Raw genomic sequence first — 20702 nt, 5'->3', positions numbered from 1 at the left:
CCTTCCCGGCCAGCCCACGTTGATGTCGGTGAAACGTCCCTTGTGATCCACCAGGGCTTGCAGCAGCATTGAAAAGTACCCCTTGCGGTTTATGTACTCGGTGGCTTGGTGCGCCGGTGCCAAGATAGGGATATGGGTTCCGTCTATCGCCCCACCACAGTTTGGGAATCCCATTGCAGCAAAGCCATCCACTATGTCCTGCACGTTTCCCAGAGTCACTACCCTTGATATCACCAGGTCTCTCATTGCCCTGGCAACTTGGATCACAGCAGCCCCCACAGTAGATTTGCCCACTCCAAATTGATTCCCGACTGACCGGTAGCTGTCTGGCGTTGCAAGCTTCCACAGGGCTATCGCCACTCGCTTCTCAACTGTGAGGGCTGCTCTCATCCTGGTATTCTGGCGCTTCAGGGCAGGGGAAAGCAAGTCACAAAGTTCCATGAAAGTGCCCTTACGCATGCGAAAGTTTCGCAGCCACTGGGCATCGTCCCAGACCTGCAACACGATGCGGTCCCACCAGTCGGTGCTTGTTTCCCGGGCCCAGAATCGGCGTTCCACGGCATGAACCTGCCCCAGTAACACCATGATTTCCACACTGCTGGGGCCTGTGCCTTGTGAGAGGTCCATGTCAATTTCCTCATCACTATCGTCGCCGCGCTGCAATCGCCTCCTCCCCCTCAGCTGGTCCTGGTTTTGCTTTGGCATGTCCAGGCTCTGCATATACTCCAGGACAATGCGCGTGGTGTTCATAGTGCTCATAATTGCCGCGGTGATCTGAGCGGGATCCATGATCCCAGTGACAGCTATGGCGTCTGGTCTGAAACAAGGCGCGAAACTAGTATCTAAAGACCAGGGGAAGAATGGAGGGAGGGAGGGAGGGAGGGAGGGAGGGAGGGAGGGAGGGGCGAGTGACGACATGGCGTACAGGTACAGGGAATTAAAATCAAGAAAGGTGGCTGTGCCTCAGGGAGAAATACAAACAACTGTCACACAGAATGCACCCCCCCGAGATTGAACTCCTAAGCCTGGGTTTAGCGGGCCGTTGATTTGACGGAGGGAAGGAAATGAATACAGAACAAATCTATTTTTTACATCTTAAGACGACAGTGCAGCATGACTGATAGCCCTCGGCATTTTCTGGGCGCTTGGCAGCAAATACTGGGCACGTACCAGTATGATGATGATGGATACCAATCATAATATACTATTTATTGCCAAAAGGCAAGGGGTTGCTGCTGTGTAGCAATGTAACCCTACGTGTGCCAGCCACATCTCTGCCAGCACCCAGATCGCCCTCGGCCTTTTCTGGGTGCTTAGCAGACAATACTTGGCAGAAAATAGTATACTACGACTGGTAGCCATCATTGTCCAACGAGGACGGTTAAAGGCAAGGGGTTGCTGCTGTGTAGCAATGTAGCCCCACGTGTGCCAGCCATATGTCTGCCAGCACCCAGATCGCCCTCGGCCTCTTCTGGGTGCTCAGCAGACAATACTTGGCAGAAAATAATATACTATGACCGATATCCATGATTGTCCGACGAGGACGGTTACCAGTCGTAATAAACCATCTACTGCCAAAAGGCAAGGGGCTGGTGCAATGCAGCCCTACGGCTGCCAGCCCCACAGCTACCAGCATCCCGATCGCCGATGAAGGCTACCACTCATGCTGCACCGTCTACCGCCAAAAGGCAGTTATCTGCTGCTGCTGTGTAGCAATGCAGTCCCACGTCTGCCGGCACCCGGAAGACATATGGTGACGGTGAGCTGAGCTGAGCGGGCTCCATGCTTGGCGTGGTATGTTGTCTGCACAGGTAACCCAGGTAAAAAGGCGCGAATCTATTGTCTGCCGTTGCTGTGACGGCGGGGGAGGGGCCTGACGCAATGTACCCAGAACCCCCCGCGGCACTGTTTTGCATCATTCGGGCATTGCGATCTCAACCCATAATTCCAATGGGCGCCGGAGACTGCCGGAGACTGCGGGAACTGTGGGATAGGTACCCATAGTGCAATGCGCCGGAAGTCGACGCTAGCCTCGGTACTGTGGACGCGGTCCGCCGACTTCATGCACTTAGAGCATTTTATGTGGGGACACACACAATCGGCTGCATACAACCGGTTTCTATAAAACCGGCTTCTATAAATCCGACCTAATTTTGTAGTGTAGACATAGCCTCAGCAGCCAACCACATTACTTTGGGGGAAGGGTTAGGACACTCCTAATTGAGCAGTTGCCTTAACAAACAGTTGGCACTGCCTATGAGGGAACAAACTGCCGAACCAGCACTCATGGAAGGTGGGATTTTCTTCCCATTGTCTGCCTACCTAATCTCTGACTGCTTCTCACTATGGAACTTTAAAATTAGTTATTTTAGTGCTGTTCCCTAATTGAAACCTTACCTACCAAAGGGGAAACCTTAAATACAGATACAGAAATAAATGCAGATAAATGACTGTAAGGGTGCCAAGGCTGTAACAGGGCCAGCTAACCTGGCTTCAATCTTGCATCTTAATCAGTATTAAGAAGTCTTTTCAGTCATGTTTAAGCTAAGTCAAATGAACTGCTATGACTGAGGGTTTGTCTACATAGGGCCATCCAGGAAAATTAATCTGAATTAACTAAAGGTGTGAATTTGAAGTGGATTAGTGAAACCATATTAAATCCCTGTGTGTACACTATTGTTCAAAATTAAAGTGGCCCTGATTCCATGTAGCTTAAATCACTCTGGAAGTGAATTAAACTAAACTAAATTAAGGCTACTTTAATTCTGAATAGGGTCACATGGGTTTAATGAAGTTTTAACTAACCCACTTCAAATTAATTGAGTTAATTTGGAATAATTTTCCTGGATATCCCTCTGTAGAGAAGCCCTGAAAAACCCACCTTTTTTGTCCATCAAGACCCAGCCTAAGGACTACATTATGCAAATGTTTACCTGCTTGAAGCTGGATCCTACAAGGTGCTGATACTCATGCAAATTGAGCGAGATCAGCATCTTGCAAGATTAGGCCCTAAACTGTTCCATTTCTCTGGGGAGGTCTATACTAGGGTTATTTACCTTGAGTTAACTGATTACCTGGTTTGAGTTAGTCAGCAAATGCTTAATCTGTTCTAACTTGTATTTAGCTGTTTCCCATAGCTAAAGAAGAGCTCTTCTTTAAGTGTGTCTCTCTCACAAGCAGAACTTGGTCCAATAAAAGATATTACCTCACGACCTTGTCACTCTAATATCCTGGGACCAACACGGCTACAACAACACTGTATAGAAGTTGGTGACACATTTTTAGGGACAGTATGAACACTCCCTGAACATTTCTTCCAGAATACAAATGTTTGTCCTGTATTCAAACCCAAAATTTGTATCCTGGACGAACGAACATTTAGAGAGTATCCAGATTAGCCTTTACAAATATGTTAACTACCACAAATGATTTGGCAATCAATAACGCCAAATAAAAATTTCTAATGTAGACAAACCTGAAAGCCCCAATCCTTCATGTGCATAAATGTTTGCAAGACTGCGGCCCAAACATTTATGTGATAACGATCACCATAGTTTCTGAGAAGCGAAGGGACTAAACATGCTAGTGCTGAAGACAATTGCAGTTTTGCCCTAAGTCAATATGAATCTTTGTACAAGTAAGACTTACTCCTGGGAATAAGGGTTTGTAAGATCATGATGTATATCCTTTTCCCTCTTACTATTTATAGCGCAGTTAAAAATGACATGGGGTTGGGTTTTTGTTCTTTTTGCAGATACAGACTAACACGGCTGCTACTCTGAAACCTAAGGGAGTTAGGCATCCAAATCCCTATGAAATTGAGTGCCTGTCAGAAAGTAGCTGGCCTTCTGGAGTTAGGGGCCCAGCCTACTTCTCACAGGCCCCATGAGGGGAAATGAGGCAGCTCAGGTACACTCAGTAACTGGGAGGCAGTTAATTAGACTGTCTACACTGGCACTTGAATGACAAAACTTTTGTCTTTCAGAGGTGTTTAAAAAAAAAAAAAAAACCCTGGAAGACAAAAGTTTTTCCGCGACAAGTGCTGGTATGAACAGCGCGTTGTCGGCAGGAGCGCTTTCCTGCCGACAACGCAACGCCACTTATTGGGGGATGGAAGTTTTTTGTCTGCAGGAGAGCTGACAAACAGCAGCTACGCTGCACAACTTTTAGCGGCATGGCAGGGAAGCACTGGGGCATGATAAAAGGCTAAGGGCCTCAATTAGAGGGGAAACCTCCTGAAGAAATAGGAAGCCCTCAGAGAGGGATTGTAAAATCAGGATTCTTCCAACAGGCTGGGGGAAAAGCTGCTAGAGAACCCAACACTCCAAAGAGGGCAAATTAGGGCAAGAGGCATGAAAAGCCTGCAGAGGAGGACAGTAGCTCATAGAGCAACAAGAAATTGAGAAGATTGATGCTGGTTCTAAACATGTTCCCTGAGTTGGAAGCCAGTGGAGTGGTGTTGTATCCACCAACCAAAGTATTAACAACTTCAACAGAACTTTATTTACAGTGGAAGTCTCTTTTCCAAGCTGTAGCTGCACACTCTAACTCTCCCAGCCTCCTCAACTCCTCCCCCCTCCTTCCCGTTTCCTGTCCTTTCAGACTCCCAACAGCCAGTGCTCCCAGTTCTAATAATCACATGCAGCATCTAAACACCACATTCCCTCCTCTCAAGAAACTTTCCAAATTAAAATAAACATTGTTGTTCTAACCACAGGAACAAATATGAAACAAGACACTATACTGTTGGCAGGAATATTACACTGAAAACACTGTAGATACTACATAACATAGTCTTTAGTCCAGGCAGGTGGTCATCTGAGTCTGACACGCCGTCTCTCAAGCCCCGGTTCCAGTGCAATGTCTTGTTGTGTTGGTTCTACAGTGAAGTCATCCAATGCAGACTGGGTGTTGGCATAATCTCCTCTTGGTGCATAGGCAGGTGCAAGATAAGAAGCATTCCATACCCGCCCATCAGAAAGTCGATAGGTGTAAAGTCCCTTCTTCTCTATGATTTTAAGAGGAGCTGTGAATTTATGGTCTCCTTTGTGTAAGAGTCCAGGTTTTCGTATTCTAACAAAGGAACCACACTCAAACTTTGGTTCCTTAGCACCCCGCCATTTGTCTGTGAAAGCCTTAGACTTTGCTTGGTTCTGTTCAACTGTCTTTCTCACATCATCCTTGTGTGGGGCATCAGGTCGTGCCTTTAACAATCCAGCAATGTTCAGTTTAGTAGTCATCTGTTTCCCATGAAGTAACTCTGCGGGTGACCTTTGCGTTGTGGCATGTCGTGTAGCCCGGTATGCTTGCAAGAAATCAGTAGTGAAGGGTATCCACAATTGCCCTTCCAGTTTAGCTGTTTGCAAACTCTCTTTCAAACTTCTGTTAAACCATTCGATTTCCCCATTGGCTTGAGGGTAATATAGGGATGACCTCCTGTGTAAAATGTTCCTTTCTACTAGAAAAGTTTCAAACTCCAGGGAAGTAAATTGACTACCATTATCAGTTCTTTGGGGTTACCTTCCCGGCTAAAAACTGAAGAGAGGAACTTAATTACTGTAGCAGAAGAAATTTGCGATGTAAACGCCACCTCAGGCCATTTGCTGAAATAGTCTATTAAAGTGATGGCATAACGACAGTCAAGTGGAGCAGTATCAAAGGGTCCTACAATGTCAATCGCCACTTTTTCCCATGCAGATTCAGGAAGAGGAACAGGCTGTAATGGAGGGTTAACATGTCACTGCTGTCTTATCATGAATTTGGCAAGTGACACAGGATTTTATGAGTGCTTCAGTTTGAGAGTCCATCCCTGGCCACCAATACAGATCCCGTAGTCGTTGTTTGGTTCTGACAATTCCTTGATGAGTATCGTGTGCCAGGTGTATGAATTTTGACTGTAATTCTTCTGGCACAAGTAGCCGGTGTGTACCTCATAGCACTCAGCCATCGAGCAAAGAAAGTTCATCCCAAACTCTAAAATAAGGCAGCAAAACTGGGTCAAGGTTTTTAGGGTTACTGGGCCATCTTTTGTCAGAAATTCCCGTAATTTTTGTTGAATTGGACACGCTGAACAAGCAGCTTGAAATTGTTCTCTTGTAACTGCAGTAAGAGTGCTTGTAATAAGCGCAACTACTACATCCTCATCCTCCGGTGGACCATCTGGTGAAGGCAAAGGCAGGTGAGAAAGGCAATCAGCTACCACATTTTTGTTTCCAGGCTTATATTCCAGTTCATAACTGAAAGAGAGTAGTCTTGCAGACCATCTAGCAATACGATATCCTGCTCTTCCCAGTCCTTTCGTGGTGAGCAACGTTGTCAAAGGGCTGTGGTCTGTGCGCAACTTGAACGTGCGGCCCCACAGGTAAGTTCTCCATTTTTCAGTAGCCCAGACAGTGCTTCTTTTTCAACTGTAGAATATTTTCTCTCAGCATTACTTAGTGTCCTTGAAGCAAATGCAACAGTCCTCTCTGTGTTGTCCTCATGAAGTTGTGTGAGGACAGCCCCAAGTCCATAATCAGAAGCATCAGTAGTTACAATTGTTGGCAATGCGGGACTGAATAATGCAAGTACTGGACTATGTACAATCAAGTCTTTCACCCTTTCGAAACTAACTTGTGCATCCATTTTCCACACTAAGGTTGAATTTCTCTGTAGTAATTCTCGTAACGGTTCAATGACAGAAGCATAATTGGGAATGAATTTTGCATACCAGGAAGTAAGACCCAAGAAGGAACGTAAGGTTTGCAAATCTGTTGGAGGAGGAGCATTTGAAATTGCCAGGATATGATCTGGATCAGGTTTTAGTCCAGCCTGTGAAATTGTATGCCCCAGAAAGGAGAGTTCAGTTTGTCTAAATTTGCATTTGGACCTATTGAGCTTGAGGCCTGCTTTGCTGATGCAATTTAGTACAGACTGCAGGTTATTGTCATGCTCCTCAGTAGTATTTCCAAACACAATAATATCATCCAAATAGCACTGAACTCCATGTTGATTCTTCAGAATCAATGACATCATTTTTTGAAAGGCACTTGGGGCTGATGCAAGACCGTATGGAACACGTTTAAAACGAAATAGTCCCTCATGTGTAATAAATGTTGTGAAGTCTCTGCTATCTTCATGCAACATAACCTGGTGGTATGCGCTCTGCAAATCAAGAGTAGAAAACATCTTTGCTCCACAGAGTTCTGCAAATACTTCCTGTATGTGAGGAAGAGGATGGCTGTCAATCACAATAGCTTTATTTGGCTCCCTTAAGTCCACACAAAGGCGAATGTCTCCACTCTTTTTCTGCGTCACTACTATAGGTGAAACCCATTCCGAGGAGTTAATCTCTTCAATAATGTCTTTTTGAACAAGTTTTCTAAGTTCCTCTGAAACAGCTTCCCTGACTGAAAATGGTAAGCGCCGTAATTTCTGTCGTACAGGCAACACATTATTCTGCATTTTAACTTTATGCAGAAACCCATAAGCACAGTCGAGTTTCTCCTCAACCTGGAGTTGGATCCCAGCTGAAACTGGTGTGTGTACCGCAAGAATGCTTTGCTGAGGAAGATCAATTTGTCCATTAACTATCCTGAGATTTAAAGCAGCTAATAAATCTCTGCCAAGGATAGGAGTGCTTTTGTGAACAATGTAGAATTCCGCAGTTACAAAGCGATCACCAAAAGTAACTATTGCTGGCAAGCAGCCATGTACTGGAAGATGGTTTTTCACATAGCATACCAAGTGAAGTTTGGGTTCAGTAAAAGGCACATCTTTAAAGTAATGCAAATAGATGGAATCAGGTAGTATAGATACTGCTGAGCCAGTGTCCAACATTAGCTGAATAGAGTGTGATTTGCCAGAGGGTATTGCAGAAACATTTACAGTGCACTTTATCTGTTCTGGAATATGTGCAGTAGTGATTTTGTCTACACTCAGCACAGTAACATCTGGTATTGTAACTGCATGCACCTGTTGATTGAACTGGCTACTGCGACATACTTTAGCAAAATGCCCAATCTTTTTGCAATGATTGCACTGAGCTACTTTTGCTGGACATCCTGTGTAGCTTGCAAGATGTTGTGGGGATCCACAGCGAAAGCATGCTTTTACTGTATTTTGCATTTGCTGATTCAGTGGCTTTTCATTAGTTTTCCTTTTGCAGTTGTTTGTCTGCAGTGATATTGAACTTTTCTGCAAAGGAGTCACAGCCTGGACTGGGCCTCTTGTACCCTGGCTCATTATTTTGGCTTCAGCTGTAGCTGACTCAATCTGAGTAGCAATGGTTATTGCTTTTTCTAGTGTAAGTTGTGGTTCTAGAAGTAAGCGTTCTCTTACATGAAGCATTGTTGTTTTCTCAATGAGCTGCTCTCTAATCATCTCATCTGCCATATTCCCAAAGTCACAAGTTACAATCAGACTCCTCCGGGAAGCCATATACTGCATTATAGTCTCCCTGGTTTCTACTCACGCCGGTGAAATCTGTAGCGATTAGCTACTACATTCACTTTTGGCACAAAAAAAAGTTCTTTAATGCAGTGAGTGCAGTCTCATATTTATCATCTGCAAGGGGAAAAGTATAAAATATACGCTGCCCTTCTGCTCCAAGGCAGTGGATTAGCAGAGCATGCTTTCTTACTTCAGAAGTCTCTGTAGCACTGATTGCAAGCAGATAAGTCTCAAACATACGGATCCAGGCAGTAAAAGCAATTGGAGGCTCACCTGGGCTTTGCAGAAAGGGTGCAGGTGGGTTCAGAGGCAGAAGATCCATCCTCATCGCCAAAATGTTGTATCCACCAAGCAAAGTATTAACAACTTCAACAGAACTTTATTTACAGTGGAAGTCTCTTTTCCAAGCTGTAGCTGCACACTCTGTAACTCTCCCAGCCTCCTCAACTCCTCCCCCCTCCTTCCTGTTTCCTGTCCTTTCAGACTCCCAACAGCCAGTGCTCCCAGTTCTAATAATCACATGCAGCATCTAAACACCACAAGTGGGTGGGCCTGGGTTTCACAGGCACCAACTCTGTGGGTGCTCTAGGGCTCAAGCACCCAATGAAAAAAAATAGGGGTGCTCAGTACCTATGAGCCACAGTCATAGGCAGCGCATGCTTCTTGTGTTTCGGGAGGTGGGTGGGAGTGCCTGAAGCTCCTAGAAGTGTGGGGGGCCCAGCCCCATGGCCCACCCCAGCTCAGCCTGCTCCCACTGAGGCCCTACCTGCAATTCACCCAGATGCACTGCTTCCGCTCTGCCATGTCCCCGAAGCCCTGCCTCCACTTCACCTCTTCTCACCCTTTCTCCACCTCTTCCTCTGAGGACCCTGCCCCCAAGGCGGCCCCCCACCCGCTCCTCTCTGCCTACTAAGATACCAATGACAGACACACATTCAGTGATTAGAATATGAAAGAAGTGAATAAATATGCTGAAAATAGCCTCTTCCCAAACATACACATCTCTTCAAAAGCACCCACATCTCTTCAAAAACGAAAGTCAGTGCCTGTGCTGGGTTCCCCTATCTACTCCAGAGAAGGTGCTAAACCCAGGAGACCTAAGGCTATCTAGCCCCCATTAGAATTATGGGACTTCTGACTCTCCATTATCTTGAAGGGGGTAGATACTACTAGAACCCAGCTAGATGGCTTGGTCATAACAAGGACTTGATAAACACAAAATTGAGTTTGGTGCCATTAGGGGGATAGGAGTCAGGTTAGTATAGCTCCCCATCCTGCTGCCAGAGGTGCTAACCGATAAAGGCCCCATATCACAATGTCTAATTCACTAAAGAACTTTAACTATCTTAAGTTCCTTTAAAAATCCTAGCCCTAGAACAGAAATTATACCCAATTGTTCAATATAAGGTTGCAGCTGGTTTGTAACTTATTGACAGCAAAGCTCCAATGATGTATGCTTATCAAAACCCTGACTTTAAAACAAAATCCATATTTTATGGTAATATACAGTCATATAATGCACTGCTGTTAATAACTAAAAGTAGTCTGCTATCAACCAAACCCATCAAGTAAACTTAAGTAGATTATCTACTTACATTTTTTCTATTTATATAATTTATTTCAGATAGTATAAAATGCTCTCTGACTGCTTAAAAAAATAGAACCAAAGCTGCTTTACTGATGCTTAACAACATTTTTAAAAGGGCTTAAGGCCCTGATTCAGCAAAGACTTATGCAAGTGCTTAATTTTAAGCACTATCAGTTAGTCCCATTAACTTCAACACAGTTGATTGAGACAATTCACCGCACATAAAATTAAGCACATGTGTAAGTCTTTGTATCAGGCATTAAGGATGTGATTAACTTTATTTATTTGAGTAGTCCTCTGTTATATGAATGGAACTATTCACATGCGTAAAGTTATTCACATGCATAAATGTCTGCAGGATTGAGCGATAGTATGCTGTGACAGACTATGATGTTGCACTGCAAAAGGAAATGCTGGTCAAACCTGTAATTACAAGGCTTCTTTCTTTCTTGTTATGTAATTTCTAATGTACATGAAAATTAGAATGTATTTGCCTACACAAGCATTAAATATTCTTTTAATATTGACACCCCATAAGATCTACTATATTATATCTAAACAAACCACAAAATATCCCTAAATATTATAAATTACATACAAAATGCACCCAGTGATAATATTTATTTATTAAAAAGCTAGATTCTGTAATCACACCATAGCTGGGTGTACGCAGCCAAATTTTCAAGAGTAGTGATGGATTTTGCATGCTTCAGTTTTTGGGTGTCCCAAATCAGTGGTCCCTTCTGAAAATTTTGTCCAGAATTTCTAGATTGTATTTTGATCGTGTGCATGCTATCTTGCCTTGGTTAATGTACATTCCCTCTAACTTCCTGATCCTCCAATAAGCTCACTGCAGGGTCGTGGCCTAACATTATGATCTAAAAACTAATATATAATTAATAAACAGTTAAGAATGTGCTTTAAATTTATTATAATAAAAGAAAAGAAAAGGAAAAAGAAACAAACAGCAACTCCAGCAGACACCACTAGAGTTCTCCTTCTCCCAAATATCCCTGGCACCATCCTAAACCCTGTTTACCCCAGAAACCTTAACTGTGGACAGACAGAAGAGGAGAGGGAGAGAATATTCAGACACAATAAAACTCTGAGGGGGGGAAAAATATGTGGAAGGAGGAGGCAGCAGCGGCCTGGGGAAGCGATTGAAAAGTTTCCCCTGGCTTAACTTCTCCCTCCCTTCCCCCCCCCTTCCAGCAGCAGAAGCAGCAGCAACAGCACAAGGTGAGAGAGACTTTCGAGTCTGGGGAGGAGGGGTTCGTGTGCGGAGGGGGGGCTTGAATTTACAGCCCTGTGGATGATGTTTCTGTCTCTCTCCCCCTGCCTTTGGGGTGAGGAGACACCGTGTCTCGTGCTGGGTGGATTTTTTTTTTTTAATATGATGGAGGATTATAAACATGGCGCCTTAAAAAAAAAAAACCCTACAAAATCTGTACAGTGATCCGAGGAGATGGGGGCAGGGAAAGGGCTGCTCTGTAGGGGAGGGGGATCCTGCCTGGGGGGGGTAGTAAATGGGGAGGGGGCAATAATAATAATAATTAATAAAATGTGGGGAGCTGCGGGGGGGGGAGGGGGGCAAGGTAGGATTTTGTTCGTTGTTGGCGTGGGGGGAGGATAATTTCCCAGCCAGCTTGGAAATCGAGCAGGGAAACTACGAGCGCGGGGAGGGGGGGATATTAACTATTATTTATTCTCGTTCACAAAGCGCCCCCCGCCCATGGGCTTCAGCTGCAAAGGGCTGGGATTGCGCCTCCCCACCCCCCACTGAAGTTACACTATATAACCTGGGGGGTGCAACTGGGGGAGGGAAGGAAACGGGGGGGGGGGAAGCACGAGAAATCCTCTCCCGAATCTTCCACGAGGGCCTGCGGGGAAGCCGGGGCCTCGAGTGAGAGGAGAGGCCGAGCGGGGTGTGGCGCAGGCCAGCCCCAGCCCCTACCCCCCGCCCCGGCCTCACACGCAAGGCGCCTGGTTTGCCCCTAGCCCCGCCTGTGTCTGTCGCTGGGGTGGTGCCTGCTAAGAGACGGGGCTTGGGCCGGATAATGGCAGCTGCTCTGCAGGCTTGTCTCCGAAGGAGCGACACGGGTAGGGTGGGGGGGAATAAGCCCCTGTAGGGGGCACATGGGGGGGGGGCGGCGAGGGCTGTATCCCCACCTCCCCCCGAAGGGCCGACGCTGGGGGGAGGCAGTACCCCCGCCCCCCGAGTTTCCCTCGTAGGGCAAACGCGGGGGAGGGGAGGGAGGTCGATATTCCCTCTTCCCCTGTAGGGCAGACGCTGGGGGGTGAGGGGGAGAGAGAAAAAACCCCGCTCCCCATGTAGGGTAAACCCTGAAGGAGGGGCGGCGATACTTTAGCTCCCCCCTTAGGGCAGACATGGGCAGGGAAGGTGCATGTTACACCCTCAAACTGTCTCCTAAAGGAGGGAATGGGGTAGGGGTGGGGATTACATCCCCTGCTCCCCCTAACAGGAGACAGGCCCCTTGCTCCCCAAGCCCCCTGCTGACCAGATGCTCATTAGCCCCAGGCAGCTCCTTCCCCATCTTCACTTTCCTTCCCCACCTGCTGGATGGATTTCTTCCTCCCACAGTGTCTGCTCTAGCTCTTTTGGGGTAGTAGGGCCTGGGGGGATTGTCTCTGGTTTCCCATATGTGAGTGGAGAAGCTCACCCAGCCACCCACAGGCTCGTATCTTTGTGCGGCTCCCTACCTCCCTCTTCAGAAATGATTTACTCAGTCTCCTCACCTGAGAAGTATTGCTCGAAACTTGACAGCCCAGGTTCTAAGGAAATTTGAAATAATTTAAAAAAAAACTTCATTTCCAAATTATCTTCAGCCTCCAACAGCATTGACTTAAGTGGTGACTCTACTTCTGTCTCAAAGATTTGCCAGAGGACTCTCCAGGTTTCCTTCCCTTTTTTATTTTAAATTTAAGAGGTGAAAGTGTGCAAGGAGAAGCAAATCTTTATGTAGAGTACGGAAAGCAGAAATATAGTGGGGTATTTCATTATGTTTTCCTGGCTCTCTCTCTTAGTTTGAGACACAGGTCAGTATGTCGAATAGTGACATTAGGGACTTGGGAAACTTTGTGTGACATTTCTGAGCTCACAGTTTTTGTCTCTGAAAATCACTCAGAATCTATCATTAAGTGTGTTTGGTCTTGTTCAAATGCAAAGTAGTGAACAGCACTTAAAAGACACTAGTAGTAAAGAACCAGGCTTGAGAAACCTAGAAACATATTGAAAAATCAAATATTGAATACAGTGCTGGGTATTGTATAATTCAGTGATAGTTTGACATTTTAACATCTCAGAATAGTCTCTTCCTCTCACACTTTACTGATTGTATTACTTGAAAAATATAATAAAATAGTTTTTAAAATACCCTACTGGAGAGGACAAGAGGAAGGTAGAAAACTTCTCCCACCTTTGTGAAGCCTGTTTTTATTGAACTTTATGGTGTTCCTTTGAAAGGAAATTCCTTGAGGGGAATCTCTTACACAACTAGGGTTGGGGGCCAGAAAAAGCAATTTGTGGTTCAGGTTGCAATCTCTTGAGGTTTTTCTTGTCCCTCATCATTCAGCACAAAGGACCAGGTCTCTCTTCACACATTTTAAACACAATTTTGTTACCAGCCATTCTGAGCATGTTACAGAAAGTCTTTAGGGAAGTAAAGCATTTGCTAACTGCTGTTTTATATAAGAAGTGAAAGTGTACTCAGAATAATTCACATTTAATCCCAAAATTTCTATAGCTAGATAAATTATTGTTGTTTTGAGTGGATTTTTTTGATGGAGGTCTCAATAACTCACAGGGTTGTTTATGTTATGAGAGTATTTAATTTTTTTGGTCATAAATTTTAATCTGTGTTCAGAGTGACTGAAAGAGTTATCTGATGGCTGCTTTGTTGATGTATTGGTGGTCAATCTGTGGACAAAATTCACTGTCAAATATATGTACATCACTTTATATAAAATTTTATGAAATTAAATTCATTGATATTAATTAAGCTATAACCGTTGACACTAGCAGTGAATATTACCCATGAAATTTCAGATTTGTCAAAAATTACTCCACAGATGTGTTTCGTTTTTAGAGTTTAAGTTCCTGAACCAGTCTAGATAGATGATTGTTCTTCAGCAAGGATTGTGTTTATATTCAGGTATATTGGGGCTAATTCCTTTCCCTCCATGTACTCAGTAAATGAATAGTAGTTTGTGTAGAGTAGAGTTTCAGTTCAGTAATTTCTCCTGGTTGTAATTTTTTTTCTTCTGGTACGTAATATGAGATTTCTTTTAGTCATTCTCCTTGCAATGAAGGTTTAGGAGCGTTCCAATACTAATTAACATTTTTTATTCCACAAACTGACTTTATAAGAATTATGGTTTCTGTGTTCCCCTTTTGTCTGGGTTCCTCTGTTGTAGTAAGCCAAGAGTGCAATCTGAAGTTATTTCTTTTACAAGCATTTCAAAGAGATGGATTTTTCAAGAGTCTCAGAAGGTAGTCAGAATTGAACACTCTATGATACTTGGAGCGTGGTGCCCTTGGCACTTTGGCAACGCTACGTGTCATCTTTTATGTAGTCCATACATCTTAGTTTGTCAGGGTTGCTTGTGCTAACAATTGCGAACAAAGACGTTAACGGCAAGATTGTTTTTGTCAGGTTCTGGAAGACTTTTGTTAATTTGGATCTACACTTGATTCCTAAATGAGTTACTTATTGTTCTGTAGTTAGATCTGTCAGTTTGTCTTATAAACTTTGCAGGCCATATTTTCCAAAGTCATGAGTTTGTGAAACAATATGCCATTTTGGAGGGAATTTTCTAGTGAGATAAGTCTTGGGGAAGTAAGTCTGCAAGAGGCTTGTAATCCAAAGAAATTTATTTTTTAAAATATTAAATAAATCAATTTTTAAAAAGCTGGTGAAAAATGCACTTTTACAGTCTGTGTTGGTTGCAAAATAAGAGTGTAAATTATATTTTATTTTAAATCCAATTTTAAATTGTTTTAAAGTGTTACAAATTAAAAGGTCCAGCCCTGGAAACACTTACTACTGGTATAATATATGTAACTGGGAGTAGTCTAATGTTAGTGAGACGTCTCACAGCATATAGTAAGCACTATGACCCCTACTCTGCACAGGTGGGCCTTACATCTATACTGAGTCCTTTGGATTTCAGGGGTCTGCTAAGTGCATCTCATGGCAGAATCTGGGGTTATATCTGCTGATGTTTGTGAGATTGGGCTTTAAACTAGGTATAAATCTTCTATTGGAAGCAGTGGCTTTGATTGATTTCAGTATGACCAATACTGCATCCTAAATTATTTGTTAGCTATTACTTTGAATGTACAACTAGAATGGTTTTTTTCATGCAGAGCTATTGACAAGTTATTTTTAATATGAAGCCAAGCAAACTCTTGACTATATTACGGATTCTTAGCAATGTCCTAGTTACAAAAGAAGTGAATAAACTCCTGGTTATTTAATCAAGATGTTTAAATGGATATCTAAAACTATCCTAACATGTAGTTACTGTGTGTCATTGGAAGACTGCCTCCTTCCTCCCCCCTTGTTAGTAAATACTTTCATTAAATTGCAAACAATTAGAGTTTGAATTAATTTAAAATAATAAAGTTGTGCAGTGCTGAAACTTGATTCTATTTTAGTAACATCTGATTTTTGTTTTTCTCCTTTGAGAGCAGCATTCTTTAGGCTGCCCACAAGAGCACAGCAGGAATAGTGGAGAGATGCTGTGACACACCCATGAACCCAAATCAAAGGTCTAATTTTAGGCCTAGCAACCTTGGTAACATCCCTTTAGAGTCCAATCTTGCAGTTATTCTATGAAGGTAAATCCCAGTGAAGTTGCTGAGAGTTTGTATACAGAATGATTGCAAGATCTAGCAAAGGAGACAAGTTGATTATTTTTTCAGTTTCTCCTTCCTTTACCATTTTTCAGAATTGCAGTTCTTGTATCTTTTTTGTAGATACCTATATCTTTATCTACAGTAGTATAGTGGAATTTTAAAAGAAACCCAAACTCTTGGACGCAATTGCAGGAGAATAATACAAATGATTCCAAAATACAAAGAAGTAATTATTTTATACAAGCAACAGAATATTTTAAAATTTTTATTTTGAAAAATTCTTACAGTTAATTTTGGTATTACATATATAAAAATCTACAGTGGTAAAATCCATTTCATTGGCATTTAGGCGAAAGCCAAGCATAGTACAAAATTAATATCATACATGTCTATAGGAGAACTTTTTCAGCGGCAGAGAATTAGAATCAGTCTTAGGTCCCCCGTCCGTCCCCCCCTTACCCCCCCCCCCCTTAATGGGATACTGTCAACTTGAAATTTAGTCAGTTACCAACAAAAAATAATATTTTTTTTGTTTAGATATTATATCTGCCTCTTATCCCACCTGCCAGTTTTATATAGCATTTTCCTATTCTAATTTTTTTTCTCTTCCCTGTTGGTCTATGAAAGACCTACACAAACAGGGAATCATACTAACGTATATGTTGGGGTTTTTTTTTACCTTAAAATTAGCTAATTTACCATAGAACATTTTTAGTTACAAATTCTGGAGTCTACTGATAGGTGTAGTATTCAAAAGTGGCATGCTGAAAATTAGATTTTGTACTTTGGTCTCCAGGATTTACAGTGTGACACTCTTATCTGTTCTTTTTAAGAGAGGTTGATGGGAGCAGGGTGGAACAATTAATGGTAGGCTGTACTTAGTTCACAAATCTTAGCAAAATAACTCTTATCTTCCAGCAATAAGTTTTACTGGATCTTGTTGTTGGAGTAGCAATAAAGTGAAACAAAATGGAGTTGAGAGACTGACTAAAAACTTAAAAGTAACATGCCATAGTAGTAAGCTGAAAGAGAAGTAAATGAAATGAAAAAGATGAAAAGTATAGCTTTAACTCTATTTTGAAGAATCTGAATTTTTGGAAGAGATAGTTTTATTATTTCCTGGCTAGTTGTCTAATCCTTCTAATTTTCTATGAACAATCCTCATGCTTATTTTGTAGCAGAATGTTTATTTTTGGACATACATGTTGTTATATTGTAGTTATTTGTGTACTGTTATAGAAGGTGTGTTGTCAGAAACCCAAGGAGTAGCCAAGTCTGCACAGAAGCTTAAGTCGAATTTTGTTATCTTATTGTTCCTTTCTTTGTTAATAAAGGAAAACCACAGGAAGAGGGTGAGTTTGACTCCTCAGCGTGAGAGAGATTTTAGGGAACAGCAGATGTTCACACTTATTAATACTACAGAAGAACATTTTAACCCTGAATGGTTAGTTTTCAAGTTCTGCTAAGTTCTGCTCTCTTAAGTGATATTTTTGATAACTGTAATTCTCCTATGATTCACATTACGGGATCAATCCTGCAATACATCGAGGTGCTCATCTGAAAGGAGTTGAGCTACTATTGGAGAACTGAACCCTCTTTCTTTTTTATTGTGGACGGTGAGTGAAATTCTAGCTTTAATAAAGTCAGTGCCAAAATTTCCTTTGACTTCAGTAGGGCCAGGATTTAATCTAACGTGTTTTTGTTTAATTGTCTTTTCAGTAATCAATACAAAAGATTCATGTCCCAATAACTAATTGCAAATCACAGAGAGTTTGCATTTACAACAAAGAGGACATATTCACAACCAAAGGAACTGTGTACCATAAAATATAATCACAGGGCACTGTATTATAATAATAGTTTTCATATCTGAAAACAACTAATGGATGGTACAAGTGTAATTACAGAGCCCCTGATGGCGACACCATCAGAGGACCCAACCACATCAGCCACACCATCAAGGGCTCATTCACCTGCACATCCACTAATGTTATATATGCCATCATGTGCCAGCAATGCCCCTCTGCCATGTACATTGGCCAAACCGGACAGTCCCTCCGCAAAAGAATAAATGGACACAAATCGGACATTAGGAATGGTAACCTACATAAGCCAGTAAGTGAACACTTCAATCTCCCTGGTCATTCTATTACAGATTTAAAAGTCACAATCATTGAACAAAAAAACTTCAGAAACAGACTTCAAAGAGAAACAGCAGAACTAAAATTCATTTGCAAATTTAACACCATTAATCTGGGCTTGAATAGGGACTGGGAGTGGCTGGGTCATTACAGAAGCAGCTTTTCCTCTCCTGGAATTGACACCTCCTCATCTATTATTGGGAGTGGACTACATCCACCCTGATTGAATTGGCCCTGTCAACACTGGTTCTCCACTTGCGAAGTAACTCCCTGCTCTCCATGTGTCAGTATATAATGCCTGCATCTGTAACTTTCACTCTATGCATCTGAAGAAGTGAGGTTTTTACCCACGAAAGCTTATGCCCAAATACATCTGTTAGTCTTTAAGGTGCCACCAGACTCCTTGTTGTTTTTGTAGATACAGACTAACACGGCTACCCCTTGATACCAGAGCCCCTGATGCTTCAGAGACTTATACATGTAATCAGTGAGCCTAGTCACACTCTTAAAGTTAAACATGTATAAATGTTTGCAGGATTGGGGCCATACTCAATACAAAAATCTGTATTTTTATAACAACTAAAATAATATTTTAAAAGCTTTATATACAACTAAAGTACTATATGAAAATGACAGTAGTTTTTGTCATTTTTTCTGTGGGTTTTTTTTTTTTTTTTTACTTTTATGAAGATGACATTATCTTCATCTTTAACTACTTTCCAATAGAATGTATGTGTTTCCTGGAAGTCTACCTTTAGTAGTACAAATTGTCACCATGATTCTGAAAAGACTTAAGAACATGCTTCGCTTTAAGCTTGTGAGAGTCCAGTTGAACTCAAGGGAACAACTTACATGATTAAAGTGTATCATGTACATAAGTTTCTGCAGGGTCTGCCTATATTTTTACATTTTCAGTCAATTGTATGTTTTCTCTGGCTCCTTACTTTATATTTCTTTATTAATATCTGTCTTTCTAAATGTTTTATAACCTGTACACATTATACATACATAGTTACATTATTTGTAAATATAGAAAATTAGTAAAGTAAAACTTAATTGGAAATTAGTTAAGATTGAAAATGTGTATCAATGGAGGCTGCCTAACAGTTGGAATTTTTAAAATTTCCATAGACTGTCTTCCTCCAAAAACCGAAACACTGAAATGCGGCCATTTCATTCATGCCTTCTATTCCTATTTCACTTACTGTCATGCCATAAAAGTTACACATACCAATCCCTAACCACACCTTTTGTCTCCTTATAATTTGTATAAATTCATGTAAAGTTAAGACCATATTATTATGAATATAAAATCCCGTTTCCTTTTTAAGGGATTCTATATCCAGTATGCTATAACTAACATACAATTTTCCGTTACTTTTTTTTTTTTAAATAAGCAATATAAGTATTAGTAAATAATGTTGGGAAACTACAGTTGCTTTAGGGAGGAAATGTGACTAGTTCATCACTTGCTCTGCCTTTGTTCATGGCAATTGACCAGAAGTAGCAAACTCACCCCCTGTGCAATCTCAGTTTCATTGGCTGGAAAGTAATGGAGGCGGAAACAAGGCTCCAGCCCTCTCTACCCACCTGCTCTGAGGGAAGAAGAAGGAGAGTACACCTCTACCTCGATATAATGCTGTCCTCGGGAGCCAAAAAATCTTACCGCGTTATATCGAACTTGCTTTGATCCGCTGGAGTGCGCAGCCCGGTCCCCCGGAGCACTGCTTTACCGCGTTATATCCGAATTCATGTTATATCGGGTCGCGTTATATCGGGGTAGAGGCACCTGCCCTTCCGCCAGCACTCAGACCCAAAATCTAGGGAGCTCTAATGCAGTAGTTCAGGTGGGGAACTTCTTACTCAGCCTCATTTGGGCCAGGCACAGTCTGGTCAATAAATGTAAAATACCATATAGTCAACAGATTCTGTAATCACAAAGATAGTGCTTTGCTTTTTATTCATAAAAATATCTTACAGCTTGAACAACGTGTCACACCAGCAGAAACCTGACTTATCATAATGTATCCTGGGACTAAACTACTGTTGAAATCTTTAGCATTAATTAAATAGTATAATATTTCTTTTGTATTCATCTAATAATATATAATTTCAGATCACAAGAGGGAATTTCTAGACATTCATGCTTTTAACACTTTTTTTAGGTAGAAAAATGGAAATCATAGTACTTTCTTGGTTTTAGGTAGACTCTTTATAAACACTTTCAGCCTTAAGTGTTTCTTAACTGTGGGCAAGATTCTAAAAGCCTTATGCATTTTGAGTAGCAACTTACTATAGGAGTGGTCCTGTTGATTTCAAAGTCCCTGGATTACTGATATGCCTTTTATTATGATGGCTGCCCCTATTGACAGATCAAAGATTATTACCTTTTAAGGCTACTAGCTAAAAATAAATTTGAAACATATGTATTGCAAGAAATGTTACTGATAAACTTTAAGAATTTAAAAAATGGAAATGAACAGCTAAGTCAAAGTAAAACTAATACTCAAATATCTTCACAGTTGATACTGTATGAATAACATCCAGTACGGATATAGGATATTACACATTCCAACAATAACCTGAATTCTGGCGCTTTTATCCCCACTACTTCAAAACTTCAAAATAGATGGACGCTTGCATCCAACCACCCTACAAAATACAT

The 20702-nt window shown here is 42.0% G+C and overlaps 1 protein-coding gene across 1 annotated transcript in view; it reads left to right on the top strand.

Annotated features, from left to right (window-relative positions):
- The first annotated feature begins 11065 nt into the window (after positions 1–11065).
- Positions 11066–20702, top strand: part of ZMYND11 (zinc finger MYND-type containing 11) — a 157671-nt gene continuing 148034 nt past the window's right edge. Inside the window, exon 1 of the mRNA XM_065397685.1 lies at positions 11066–11257. The gene's annotated coding sequence lies outside the window, so the exon portion shown is untranslated. The remainder of the gene's footprint in view (positions 11258–20702) is intronic.

This window comes from Emys orbicularis, chromosome 2 (assembly GCF_028017835.1).
Source record: "Emys orbicularis isolate rEmyOrb1 chromosome 2, rEmyOrb1.hap1, whole genome shotgun sequence".
Classification (NCBI taxonomy): Eukaryota; Metazoa; Chordata; order Testudines; family Emydidae; genus Emys; species Emys orbicularis.
This window is presented reverse-complemented; position numbering and strand designations above follow the sequence as displayed.